We start from the raw sequence: 13,191 nt of genomic DNA on the forward strand, positions 1-13,191 counted from the left end.
ATTACATCATCATAATGTAACGTACAATATAATTAATATATACGTTATGTATAATGTGCACATGCGTTAGTTGTAATTTTCTACTTAAACAATATTACATCTATATAATAAAAATATAATGCGTACGTAATATGTTATTAAAAGATTATATAATAGTTACTTATCGATAGATAAAATGTTATGTAACTGGAACATGAATAATCCATTTCTTAGCAACTATAAACATGTACTTATTTGTATGCGGATATTACAAATCGTCAATCAAATATCAATTAACTCTTCAAAATATGTTTTTAAAGATAATTATTTTATATGAAAGTGATATCTAAGTATAATAATATAAAAACATCTTGCCATTCTAAATCGATTAAAATCTCTCTCTCTCTCTCTCTCTCTCTCTCTCTCTCTCTCTATTTACTTTCTATAGATGATATTTTTGTGGGAGCGATTGTTACTAATAAAAGTAATTATCAGGGGAATTGTTTCTTTGAATGACCCGAAATATGATTAATATGAAAAATAATTTTAAAACTTGTACTTTTATTGTGAGAAATCGATTAGGATTTGCATGCATTTGCATAAATCGATTGTTTGACGAAAATCTAAGTATTTTTGATGAGATTCTGGAAATATTTTTCAATAGTAACATCATCGAGTTTTTAAGAGAAACATGAGTATTTTACTTTTAACTTAAGTAGAAAACCACAATAACACTAAAATAACGAGAATATGGCCAAATTATAATGAAAATACCAATTTTCCTCATTATTTTAACGTCATTTTGACGTGATTCTCTGTTCTGTCTGGAAAAATCTTTCTTTTCTTATTTGTCTGAATATACATTATATATCAAATTTGTCGATTGTATATGTTTACGAAAACTATATTCAAGCGTTCGAGGAATTACTTAAAGGATTATCTCAAGATTATGTTATCTTATTATAAGAGCAGGTATTACGATATATGTTTTATCGTACGTATTCATCGTTCTCATGTATATATAATATATCATATTTTAAATATAAAAGAGAGATGCCATCTAAAGAATGATTTGACATCTTCAAATTAAACGCTATACTTATTATATAACGTTATATTTATATAAGTTATTATAATGTTATAGCCAATAAATAATAAAATATAACAGTTTTAAAACATTATATTATAATAATTCGAAAAAAAGAAATTAAATAATGTGAATAATAATAATGTATAATAGAAGTTATATCATATATTACTTCCATTATATATTAATATATAATAATATTTATATAATATATAATAATAATAGTTATTATAATAGTTGTATTTTTACTTTGTTGCCTATGAACTTTATGAACAACTACTTCCTCTGAATTGCATTCTTTTCATTTAAATGTCCGCGACTTATTTTAGAAAATTTCACTTAATATCATGCATAATCAGTTATTAAAGCCAAATGAAAAGAAATTGCAAATAAATGTCTTTCGAAGAAAAATGTAATTTCTTAGATAGAAAACACGTTAATACATTTCTTAAAAATATCCAACATTCGTTTGTAGTATATATACACTCAAACGCAAAAAACTCGGTACACTAAAAATTTGGGAAAAAATTACAAAATTTCAAATGATCATAACTTGGTAAATAATGAAGATATAAATATGCGCAGAAATGCAAAATGAAGCTTGAAACGTCCTCTTTAAGAATATCTGAATGGCAATTCTGCTCGGCCATTTTTTTCAAAATGGCGGATGATAAAGTAAGAGCATGCAAAATTGATAATCAAAGGTCCGTGTTTGCGATGGTGCATGGTGTGCATCAGGTATCGCAGCGTAATGGGACCAAATGCACATGAAAGTATAGAGTGTTATCTTTAAAATGCTACTTTACCGAGCTCGATGTGATCATTTTTCACTGAGTTCTTCCAAATTTTGCTAAAAATGCGGTTTTCTTGTTAAATTTGCATAATTCAGTGAATAAGTATCGCATCAAGCTCTATAACAAAGTATTTTAAAGAAAACATTCTATACTTTTAGATACTTTTCATCTCATTGAGCTGCGACGCTTACTTTGCTCCATGCGCCGTCGCACGCTCGAACCTTTTTTTAGCAACTTTTCATGTTCTCCTTTTTATCACCCGCCATTTTGAAAAAATATCGTTGCGCACAATTTCGATAGATCTTTCGAAAAGTACAGTTTCAAAGCTTTCAAACCGTTTTTGAAATTTGCTGCTAGGATATTTAGGTGTCGAGATATTCAATTTCAAATTTGCAACAAATGTCGATTCAGCGAGGCTTAAGGGGCTAAGAGGCTCTGCGGTTCGTTTGGCTCTTTCATAATTTCAATAGCTGTGTTCATGTTTCTCTATATAATAATTTACATAACCTGCACAATATATTCAATGATTTGCATTTATTATTTTGAAAGCCAGGGAAATGAAAGTAAAATTCAATTTAGGTTCTTCATTTTGCGTAATCGATATTACTTAATAAAGATGAATTGCGTTTTAAGATACCGCTGTCATTAGCTCAAATTATGGTTGTAAGTCCTCCCAATATAAACCGCATGGAGTTTTACTGGTAGGAAAAGTCCCATTGTGTGTGTGTTTGTATACCATAAGGATAAGGACCCCGTGGTTCGTCAGCTCCACAGTATTTCAAGATTTCACACCCTCCTTGTGGTGTGTGTGTATGTGTGTGTGTGTGTGTGTGTGTGTATGTGTGTGTGTGGTGTTACAGCAGAGATAAGGACCCCGCAGTTCGTCACTCCTGCAGTAATTAATGACTCCAAACCCTCTCTGCTGTGTGTGTGGTGTGTGTGTACTAATAGTGGGTATGACTGCCTCATGCGCGTATTACCTCATTCATACGATCAGGCATACTCCTTATTAGTCTTTTAATTTCATCCTGCGTAACTGTATTCCATTCGTTTTCGAGAATTATTCGCAGTTCTCGCAGTGACTGAGGAGCAGGTACGTGATTTCGTACTTTCCTGCCGAGGTTGTCCCATAAGTGTTCGATTAGATTTAAATCTGGACTATTTGCTGGCCAATCGAGTCGATTTATGCCAACTTCATCGAAGAAATCAAGCACTCTTCTCGCAGTGTGTGGTCGAGCATTGTCTTGCATAAACAAGAAGTTCTCTCCGATGAAGGGTGCGTACGGAACAACATACGGAATGAGTATGTCTTCCATGTATACATCTGCGTTCATATTCTTGTCAAAAAAGTGCAGATCTGTATGAGTATTAGCTGAAATTCCTGCCCAAATCATTACAGAGCCTCCATTGTAGCTATGCCTCTCACTTACCGTACAGTCTGCAAATCGTTCTCCACCGCGACGATAAACTCGTTTTCGTCCATCTGGAGAATAGACACAAAAACGAGATTCATCGCTAAAGAGTACTTTGCTCCAGTCTGCGTAAGTCCAGTCTCTATGCTCAACTGCAAAATTGAGTCGAGCTACGCGATGGTGACATTTAAGCAAAGGTACAGCTGCTGGCCTGCGCGAAAGCAGATTTTGTTCCTTTAATCTTCTCCGAACGGTGTTAACGGATACATTAATGTTGCGGACATCCCTTAAATTGTTTCTAATTTGAACAGATGTTCGATGTCTGTCTCTTAACGAATTTGAAACAATAAATCGGTCATCATTGTGATTGGTACATCGAGGACGTCCCGAACCAGGCCTTCTATGGAAAGAATTGGTTTGTAAGTACCTGGCATAAGCACGTTGCACAGTTGACACTGATAAATCAAGTGCCTGAGCAACGTACCTTCGACTTCTGCCATCTTCAATTAAAGCAATAACTTGAGCAGCCTTTTCAGGATTTATCGTCGCCATAATCGACGCAATAATTTCGATGCGAAACAATCAATTATGGTTTAAATTGATGAAGTTGCACGAAGCAACGCGCCTCGAAAGGAAAAGATCACGGAAAAAGAAAAGTCGCACGAGGCAGCGCTTATCGGAGTGAACACGTTCAGAAAAGGAAAATTGTTTGTCTTTGTTTATTGTCTTGGCACATACATTTAAGAAAAATCCAGTCAAGCCAGACGTTAAAGCCCGGCGCACCGACAGAATCTCAGTCAAGCCAGAACGTAAGCCCGGCGTACTGACAAACTCGCGAAGTCCAGCGTACAAGAGATAGTGCCACTATCGGCGGTGGACCGTACGAAGGCCAAAAGCTGTACGAAGGCAATCTCTGATCGTCTCCGCGGGCACTCTTATATGCCCCGGGCAGCTCGAACTCGCGTGCGAGCCGAGGGGCTCGCGCGCGCGACAACCCAGATCGCCGCGTCGCGGCGGCTCCGTGGACTAGGAGCGCCAGGGAATTTCGACGTTCAGGTGGCATCCAGCGACTCGGCATCCCGCGCGCCGGGTCACCGCGAACTCAGGCGCGATCCTGAACAGCATATTCAAGCTGTGTACCATAATGGCCAATCGTACGGAGAAGGTAGAGAGCTAGGGACAGCTTCGCGAACTAAAGTGTATACCACAGTGATCATGCGTAACTGAAGGGTAAAGAATGATAACTTTTCATAAAAATTAAATTTCCAATTCGCAAAATTGTGTAAATTAGTGTATAGAGAATAACGAACGCGGCTATTGAAATTATGAAAGAGCCAAACGAACCGCAGAGCTTCTTAGCCCCTTAAGCCTCGCTGAATCGACATTTGTTGCAAATTCGAAATTGAATATCTCGACACCTAAATATCCTAGCAGCAAATTTCAAAAACGGTTTGAAAGCTTTGAAACCGTACTTTTCGAAAGATCTATCGAAATTGTGCACAACGATATTTTTCAAAATGGCGGTGATAAAAAGGAGAACATGAAAAGTTGCTAAAAAAAGGTTCGAGCGTGCGACGGCGCATGGAGCAAAATAAGTGTCGCAGCTCAATGGGACGAAAAGTACTTAAAAGTATAGAATGTTTTCTTTAAAATACTTCGTTATAGAGCTTGATGCGATACTTATTCACTGAATTATGCAAATTTAACAAGAAAATCGCATTTTTAGCAAAATTTGGAACAACTCAGTGAAAAATGATCACATCAAGCTCGGTAAAGTAGCATTTTAAAGATAACACTCTATACTTTCATGTGCATTTGGTCCCATTACGCTGCGATACCTGATGCACACCATGCACCATCGCAAACACGGACCTTTGATTATCAATTTTGCATGCTCTTACTTTATCATCCGCCATTTTGAAAAAAATAGCCGAGCATAATTGCCATTCAGATATTCTTAAAGAGGACGTTTCAAGCTTCATTTTGCATTTCTGCGCATATTTGTATCTTCATTATTTACCAAGTTATTATCATTTGAAATTTTGTAATTTTTTCCCAAATTTTTAGTGTACCGGGTTTTTTGCGTTTGAGTGTATATATATATATATATATATATGTACAGGGTCATCGAAAAATATCGGACCCCCCTAATATCTTCAGTTAGAATGCATTTTGGAGAAAATGTCCAATAGCAAAGTTGTATGGTTTCAAGCGGGAAGTAAGATGATGACCTCGACTTTGACCTTTACCATGTCCTTCAAGGTTATTTCAAGGTCAACCTTATTTTTTTGAATGGAACCCCCAACATTTTATTACATATTCTTATAGCTTATCTCGAGAGCTTGCCAAAACACTATAATAAAACATTTTTTCATTAAGTACTTTTTGAGTTATAAAGATTTGAAGTTAACAATTTTTTGACACAAAATGTAAAATATCTTGTAAAATATTATTTAGTTTTCAGTAATCATAACCTTAATACTTTTTTTGCGCGAAATAATGAGACCAATTAATTGGTTTAAAGAAAATACATTAATCGAAAAGTATCGGCTCCCCCTAATATTTTCAGTAAGAATGCATTTTGAAAAAATGTCAATGGAAAAATAGTAAAGTTGTACAGCTTCAAGCGGTTATGCTAGTAGGCTATGACGGAAAACTGCCCGAAGCCGTTAGCAGGAATCTGCCCGAAAGCGTTGGCGGGGCCTCTTTATTGTTTCACTCTCGCAGGCACCAATAGTAATACAAGCTCTTGAGCAAACAATGCGGATCACTGATTTGAATCTTTGATGCAGTGCTGTCTTCTTCTCAGAGAGCAGCAGTCACCTCGTGGACGAAAACGAACAGCCCCAAAAATGTTTTCTGTAACAAAAGAAGCCATTGCGCTTCAATTGATTGTCCCAAACATCTTCATTTTGTTTCCAATAGCCCAGAATTTTTTCGTAAATATTATTAATTGATCTATTAGATTTTCAGTTGCTTAACGAGCTTTTTGCTAGTGCTGGTTGAAATAAACAAATCGAAAGTTGGACCAACACTTAATAATTAGTATTTTTCTCTACTTAATTATTTAGGTCAATTTCCTATCACTTACCTGATTAATTCTTCTTTGCTCTAATTAAGAATGGCGGAGCTTCCTGAAAGAGATCGAATAACACTGTTAATGATGCGAGGATGGGGAGATCAACAAAGAGGGTATAAAACAATAACGCGATTAATTAATGAAAATTTTCGAAAATTAATCGAAAATTTTTATTATTTTCGAATGAAAATAATAGGATCTTCAAAAGTACTGTAATCCGTACTATTCAACGTTTCGAGGACATTGGTAGCTAAAAGCCGCCCAAGATCTGGTAGACGTAAAACAGTAACAAATAATGATAAGGCATTAGATATTTTACAGTCTTTCGTTGAAAGTCCCCACATTTTCATCAATCACGTTGCACAAGAACACAAAATCGATCATGCATCTGTCAGTAAAATTCTGAAATTGAATAAATGGCATCCATACAAACTCCATTTGGTCCAAGAGTTGTCCGAAGACGATTTTGATAGACGCATCGAATTTTGTGATCTTATGATGGAGATGATTGTCGACGATCCTCTATTACTTAATAATATTGTTTTCTTTGATGAGGCAACATTTGAACTGACTGCAAATGTAAATAGACACAATTGTAGATACTGGAGTGACGTTAATCCTCACTGGAAAAGAGACAATCATACCCAATATCCACAAAAAGTTAACGTATGGGCTGGTATTCTTAATGGTAGACCAGTTGGCCCTTTCTTCATTGAAGGCAATTTGACAGCACAAGTATACACAGTCATGCTTCGCGAACAAATTGTTCCAGCTATTCGAGACATAGCTGGTGGAAATATGGATGAAATTTATTTCCAACAGGATGGAGCTCCTCATTATGGTGTCATTGTCCGTCAATATTTGAATGAAGTCTTTCAGGACAGGTGGATAGGGCGAAGGGGTCATATTGAATGGCCACCTCGGTCTCCGGACTTGACCCCACTTGACTTTTTTTTATGGGGTTACTTGAAAAGTAAAGTTTATGCTACCAAGCCTCAAGATTTAGATGATTTAAGAGGGAGAATAACTCGAGAGATAGAACTAATACCGCCGGAAACGTTCTGGAATGCGGTTTCAGCTGTTTATAACAAATTGGCACATTGCCAGGCTGTTGAAAGGCAACAATTTGAATATTTGTTGTTAATTGTATGGTACAATTGAATATTTTGCCCAAGCTGACCAATTGGAATGAAATTCGCCTTAACTGGTTGGAATCACACACCACTCTTGCCTTAACTGGTCGGAATCACACACCACTCTTGCCATAACTGGCCGGAATCACATACCACTTAACAAATTGTTAAATTCAAATCTTTATAACTGAAAAAGTACTTAATGAAAAAATATTTTATTATAATATTTTGGAAAGCTCTCGAGATAAGCTATAATAATATGCAATAAAATGTTGGGAGTTCTATTTAAAAAAATAAGGTTGACCTTGAAATGACCTTGAAGGATATGGTCAAGGTCAAATTCAAGGTCATCATCTTACTCCCCGCTTGAAACCATACAACTTTGCTGTTGGACATTTTCTTCAAAATGCATTCTAACTGAAGATATTAGGGGGGTCCAATACTTTTCGATGACCCTGTATATACAGGGTGTTATAAAAGTCCGGGAAGAGCAGAATAACTCGCAAAATATGAGTCCTAGAAAAAATGCGAAGTACTGGGTTTTTATGATTTTTTCCTGACTATCTGACGGTGACCTTGGATTTGACCTTGACAATGACATTGAAGGTCATTTCAAGATGAGGTCAATTTTTTTAAATAGGACCCTATACTTTTGACACCAGAAATGAAATCAGCGGAAAATTTTACGTTCGGATATGACCTTGAACACTGCCAAATTTGACCCCTGAAGGTCACATAAAGGTCTAAGCTTGTTTTAGGCTGAAAACGCGAATATCTTAAAAAATGCTAGGGAGCAAATATGAATAAGAATGTAGAGGTCAACGAGGGACATTCAGCCGTGACCTTGCGCTTATTCTCAAGGTCATGAGTTAAGATTATTATTAAGTTCAAACCGGACTTCTTTAGGACTGAAAATCCATACTTTTGACCTAAAAGTGTCAAGATTAAAAAATTTTACGTTCGGATATGACGTTTTCAACCTTGACCTGTCAAACACACTGTCAAACGGTCAATGGGGAACATTTTGAACATCTCTTGTAATCTCAGGCCGAGTTACAAGATGCTTTGCCTTCGGTAGCCGGGACTAACTGAACCTTGCCTTCAGTGGTCGGATTTGAGTCACCTTGCCTTCAGTGGTCGGGTTTGAGATACCTTGCCTTCAGTGGTCGGGTTTAAGACACCTTGCCTTCAGTTGTCGGGTTTGAGACACCTTGCCTTAAGCGGCCGGGTTTGATACACCTTGCCTTCAGTGGTTGGGTTTGAGACACCTTGCCTTCAGTGGTCGGGTTCCGAGACGCTTTACTTTCAGTAGACTTCACAATCAGTGAAGTAATGTAAAGCGCATAATTTTGAGAACAAGGTCAAGGTTGAAAACGTCATATACGAACATAAAATTTTTCAATCTTGACACTTTTAGATCAAAAGTATGGATTTTCAGTCCTAAAAAAGTCCGGTTTGACCTTAATATTAACTTAACTCATGACCTTGAGAATAAGGGTAAGGTCACGGCTGAATATCCCTCGTTGACCTCTACATTCTTATTCTTATGCATAGCATTGCTCCCTAGCAGGTGCATTTTCGATGATATTCGCGTTTTCAGTCTAAAACAAGCTTAGACCTTTATGTGACCTTCAGAGGTCAAATTTGGCAGTGTTCAAGGTCATATTCGAATGTAAAATTTTCTGCTGTTTTCATTTCTGGGGTCAAAGGTATGGAGTCCCATTTCAAAAATTGACCTGACCTTGGAATGACCTTCAAGGTCATTGTCAAAGTCAAATCCAAGGTCACCGTCAGATAGCCAGGAAAAAATCATGAAAGCCCAGTACTCCGCATTTTTTTTAGAACTCATATTTTTCGAGTTATTCTGCTCTTCCGGGACTTTTATAACACCCTGTATATATATTGTTGCGCACACTCTTTAACTAGCAACATTCACACCACGCACTCGAAGAAATAAGAATACTTGTGTAAAAGAAAGGAAGCTTTACTATTTACAGCTTTGTACAGACTCTCGCATAAATAATTCTCCGAATGATAAATCTCGCGTCTGTGTATCTTGACAGCTTCCTAAGAACTCTCCGTCTGCTGTTGTTATTTTTCGTTGCTAGGGACTCTCGATCATAGCAATGTGAACACACCTCGATACTTCGCAAAAGCACGGGCGCAACACTGCCCCCCCTCTTTAAAATTGTCGTCCCGACAATTAAGGGGAAGGCGGGAAGTCAGTACTTCAATATCTTCTAAAATGCTGTTCCAGAACACCAAGACGTTTTCTTGTCCTAGCCTTGGCTGCTGCTTCAGGCTCTACAGACACCGTCCTTCAAGGTTCCATCAGTCATTTTCTTGAAGATCGAAGGATTGACGTTTTTTCCATGTTCACGATGCCTGTTGAACGCCGTTCGTCTTCGAACAAAGGGGGGGATAGCATCCGTGGACCCGTCGTTCTCTTAAGAGAACACCCCAGGTCCCCACCTCGGTATTTGCCTATTAGCTCACGGGAAAACCACGGTCAAAAACCGTGAGCGAGGTGGTCTTCTTTAATCATTCTATCTAGTCCTCTGCAACTAATTCGTCCAACAGTGACATCCTTTTCTAAAAAAAGACGAAAGGAGAGTGTGTATCTTTTCTAACATAAACTTATATTTATGAGTTTGGATGAAAATACAAAATTAGCTTTCTAATTCTCTATCTTGAAAAGACGCTAATCTATCTGCATGAATAATCTTTTTTCTATGCTTAGGAGACATCTGAATGCAATATACATCACTCAGCTTTTTAATAATTCTATAAGGACCTTCCCAACTTTGAAGTTTAGGAGTCTTTCCCTTTACACGACGGGGATTAAATAACCAAACTTTCTGTCCAATTGAAAAAACAACATCTCTAGCTTTTTTATCGTGTGATGATTTTACCTTTTCAGATTTAATATGTAACGGTCGCGCCTCCGGGCTCGGTTTTTCGGGTTGATCCGACCCTGTGGATTGGATCGTTGTTTGTGAGCCGACCACAGGAGAGATTTTTAGGTGAAGGTGTGTGTGTATGTGCGTGTCAATAATAGAAGACAAATAAGTATAACACAATAAGTCTTTATTTGCACGTTACGACCGCGTGCCGCGACGCGACGTCCCAATGTTTGGGTGTTTGGTGATCGTGCGAGTTGTTTCCGCGGTCGCTACGATCCACGCGGGGTCACAATTATGAGTGAGCGATTTGCTTGATGTTTAATTACGCAAGTATCTCGTATGGCGCTTGATTCATACAGACGGTGAGTGTGGAGCCACCGATTAGTGATCGCGCGGTGTGCGCCCCGAACCTATAATATGCGCTGCTGGTGTTTCCGCCGTGATTTAAAGTTCGAGTTTGGGCGATTCGGCACGCGACTTAACGACGGGTTGCAAAAACCGGTACAAGAACGCGTCGCGAACGTCGCGCTCGTTTTTGTCCTCGGCCGCAGTGTCGACCGCCTTGGTGATCGAGGGGTGCGGGCGACGCGAGTATTCCTTGCGCGCTGGGTTGATGTGCTAAATCCTAGCTGGTCAGCTCTTGCCTTCCCGGGGTCGAATTCGGCAGGAGCTTCTCGGTTGATCCTCTCTCGGAAAGAACTATCTGCGGAGACGGAACTCTGGAGATTTCCCTTTCGTCAAAATCTGCCGGGATTATATACCCGAGATTTTGGAGCTTCGGTTTTCTTCGCCCTTAATCGGTGATAATTCCGCTTTTAATCGGAATTAATCGTGATTATGCGGCGTTTGCCGAAGATGGCTTCGGCGGTGCCGCTAGCTCGGCTCGGCGGCCGACCGTGCCCGAGCGTCGTTGCCTGGTGGTCGGGCATGTTCGGCTGAGCGCGACGTTTAGGCGCGGTGTCAGCGCGGGTCGGGGGGTGTGCACTCAGCTGACTGCCGCGTGCTGTTAGGCGGCAGTCAGCGTAACGGCGTAAAGATTTTTACGTCGTATAAATAAACAAAGAATTACGAGCCGTTTCATGAATTGAATCTAACCTCTTTCTTAATTTAAAAATATAGGATTTTTTTTAAAAAGACTGTTCCTCATCTGGAGAATTTCCTCGTAAAAGATCTAGAGGAATACGAAGATTTCGAGCAAAATAGAGTTCTGCTGGAGTAAATTTCATAGTTTCATGTTTCGAAGAACGATAAGCTAAAAGACATATTGGGATCCAACGATCCCAATCTTCCTGATGATTAGAGATAAATTTCGCCAAATAATCTAAAATTGTTCTGTGTTGTCGTTCTACTTGACCGTCCGACTGTGGATGTAAAGCGGTTGTTCTTCTTTTTCATTCCCTATAACAGAGCAAGCTCCTGAAAAAGCTTTGATTCAAAACATTTCCCTTGATCAGTATGAATTTCCAAGGGAACTCCGTGTCGAGAAATTATCTGACGGACGAAAACTTCAGCTACTGAAGAAGCTCTAATATTCTTAAGTGGGAAAGCCTCTCCCCACTTTGAAAAACAATCAACTATGACCAGAAGATACTTATTTCCTAAAAAGCTATTAGGAAAAGAACCCAATATATCCATTTGCAATCTATCAAACGGAGCACCAACATTGTAAATCTGTAGAGGAGATTTCTCTTTATCAGAAGGACTCGTTCTTTCAACACAAATTTTACAAGTTCTACACCAGTCTTCAACATCTGTTTTACAAGTGGCCCAATAAAAGCCTTGACGAATTCTGGCTAACGTTTTATTTACACCAAAATGCCCTCCTGAAGGAGAATCGTGAGCCTCTTTTATTATAACATTAATCTCCTTTTAAGGAACGACAATTTATAAAACATGTTTATTGCTTAATGACGGTGACTCCCATTTTTTAAAAAGAACTCCTTGAATTAGTAAGGCATCCCAGTTACTCCAGTAAATTCTTGAAGGAGGACCCTTTGATATCACTTCCTGCTAAGTTGGACGTCGACCTTGTTCTTTTCCCAGAAGAAAAATAGAGACAATTCCATCCTCCAACTGAGCCTGCCTCCAGTTTACTTGTTTTTTCCCAAAACAATTCGACCGATCGTTCCAGTTTTATTTTCCAACTCTTTATGTTCGACTTTCTTAAATAATTACAATCTCAATAATTACAAAAAAGCAATTCACATGGTCGACGTGAGAGCCCATCAGCGTTTTGATGAGAACTACCTTTTCGATATCGAATCTCGAAATCATATTGTTGAAGTTTCTCTAACCATCGAGCTAACTGCCCTTCAAGATCCTTAAATGACATCAACTATCTTAAAGAAATATGATCCGTTCGGACAATAAACTTTCTACCATACAAATAATGGTGAAAAAATTTCATTGAATTTACCACAGCTAATAATTCTCGACGTGTGACACAATAATTTCTTTCAGTTTTACTCAAAACTTGACTGAAATAAGCAATTACTTTCTCAGATTTTCCCTGAATCTGAGACAAAACTGCTCCGATTCCACAATCCGAAGCGTTCGTATCTAAAATAAACAATCCTTGCTCCGAAGGAAAAATTAATACTGGAGAAGAAATTAAATTCCTCTTTAATCTCTCAAAGGACTCTTGACATTGTTCCGACCACAAGAATTTAGAAAGATTTTCTGTCAAAGAATAAAGAGGTTTCGCTATTAAAGAAAATCTCCTAACAAATTTTCGATAATATGAGCAAAATCCTAAAAAACTGCGGAGCTGTTTCTTTGTTTGAGGAACTGGCCATTCTTTGACT

Source organism: Harpegnathos saltator, unplaced genomic scaffold (assembly GCF_003227715.2).
Source record: "Harpegnathos saltator strain DR-91 unplaced genomic scaffold, Hsal_v8.6 scaffold433, whole genome shotgun sequence".
NCBI classification, from domain to species: domain Eukaryota; kingdom Metazoa; phylum Arthropoda; class Insecta; order Hymenoptera; family Formicidae; genus Harpegnathos; species Harpegnathos saltator.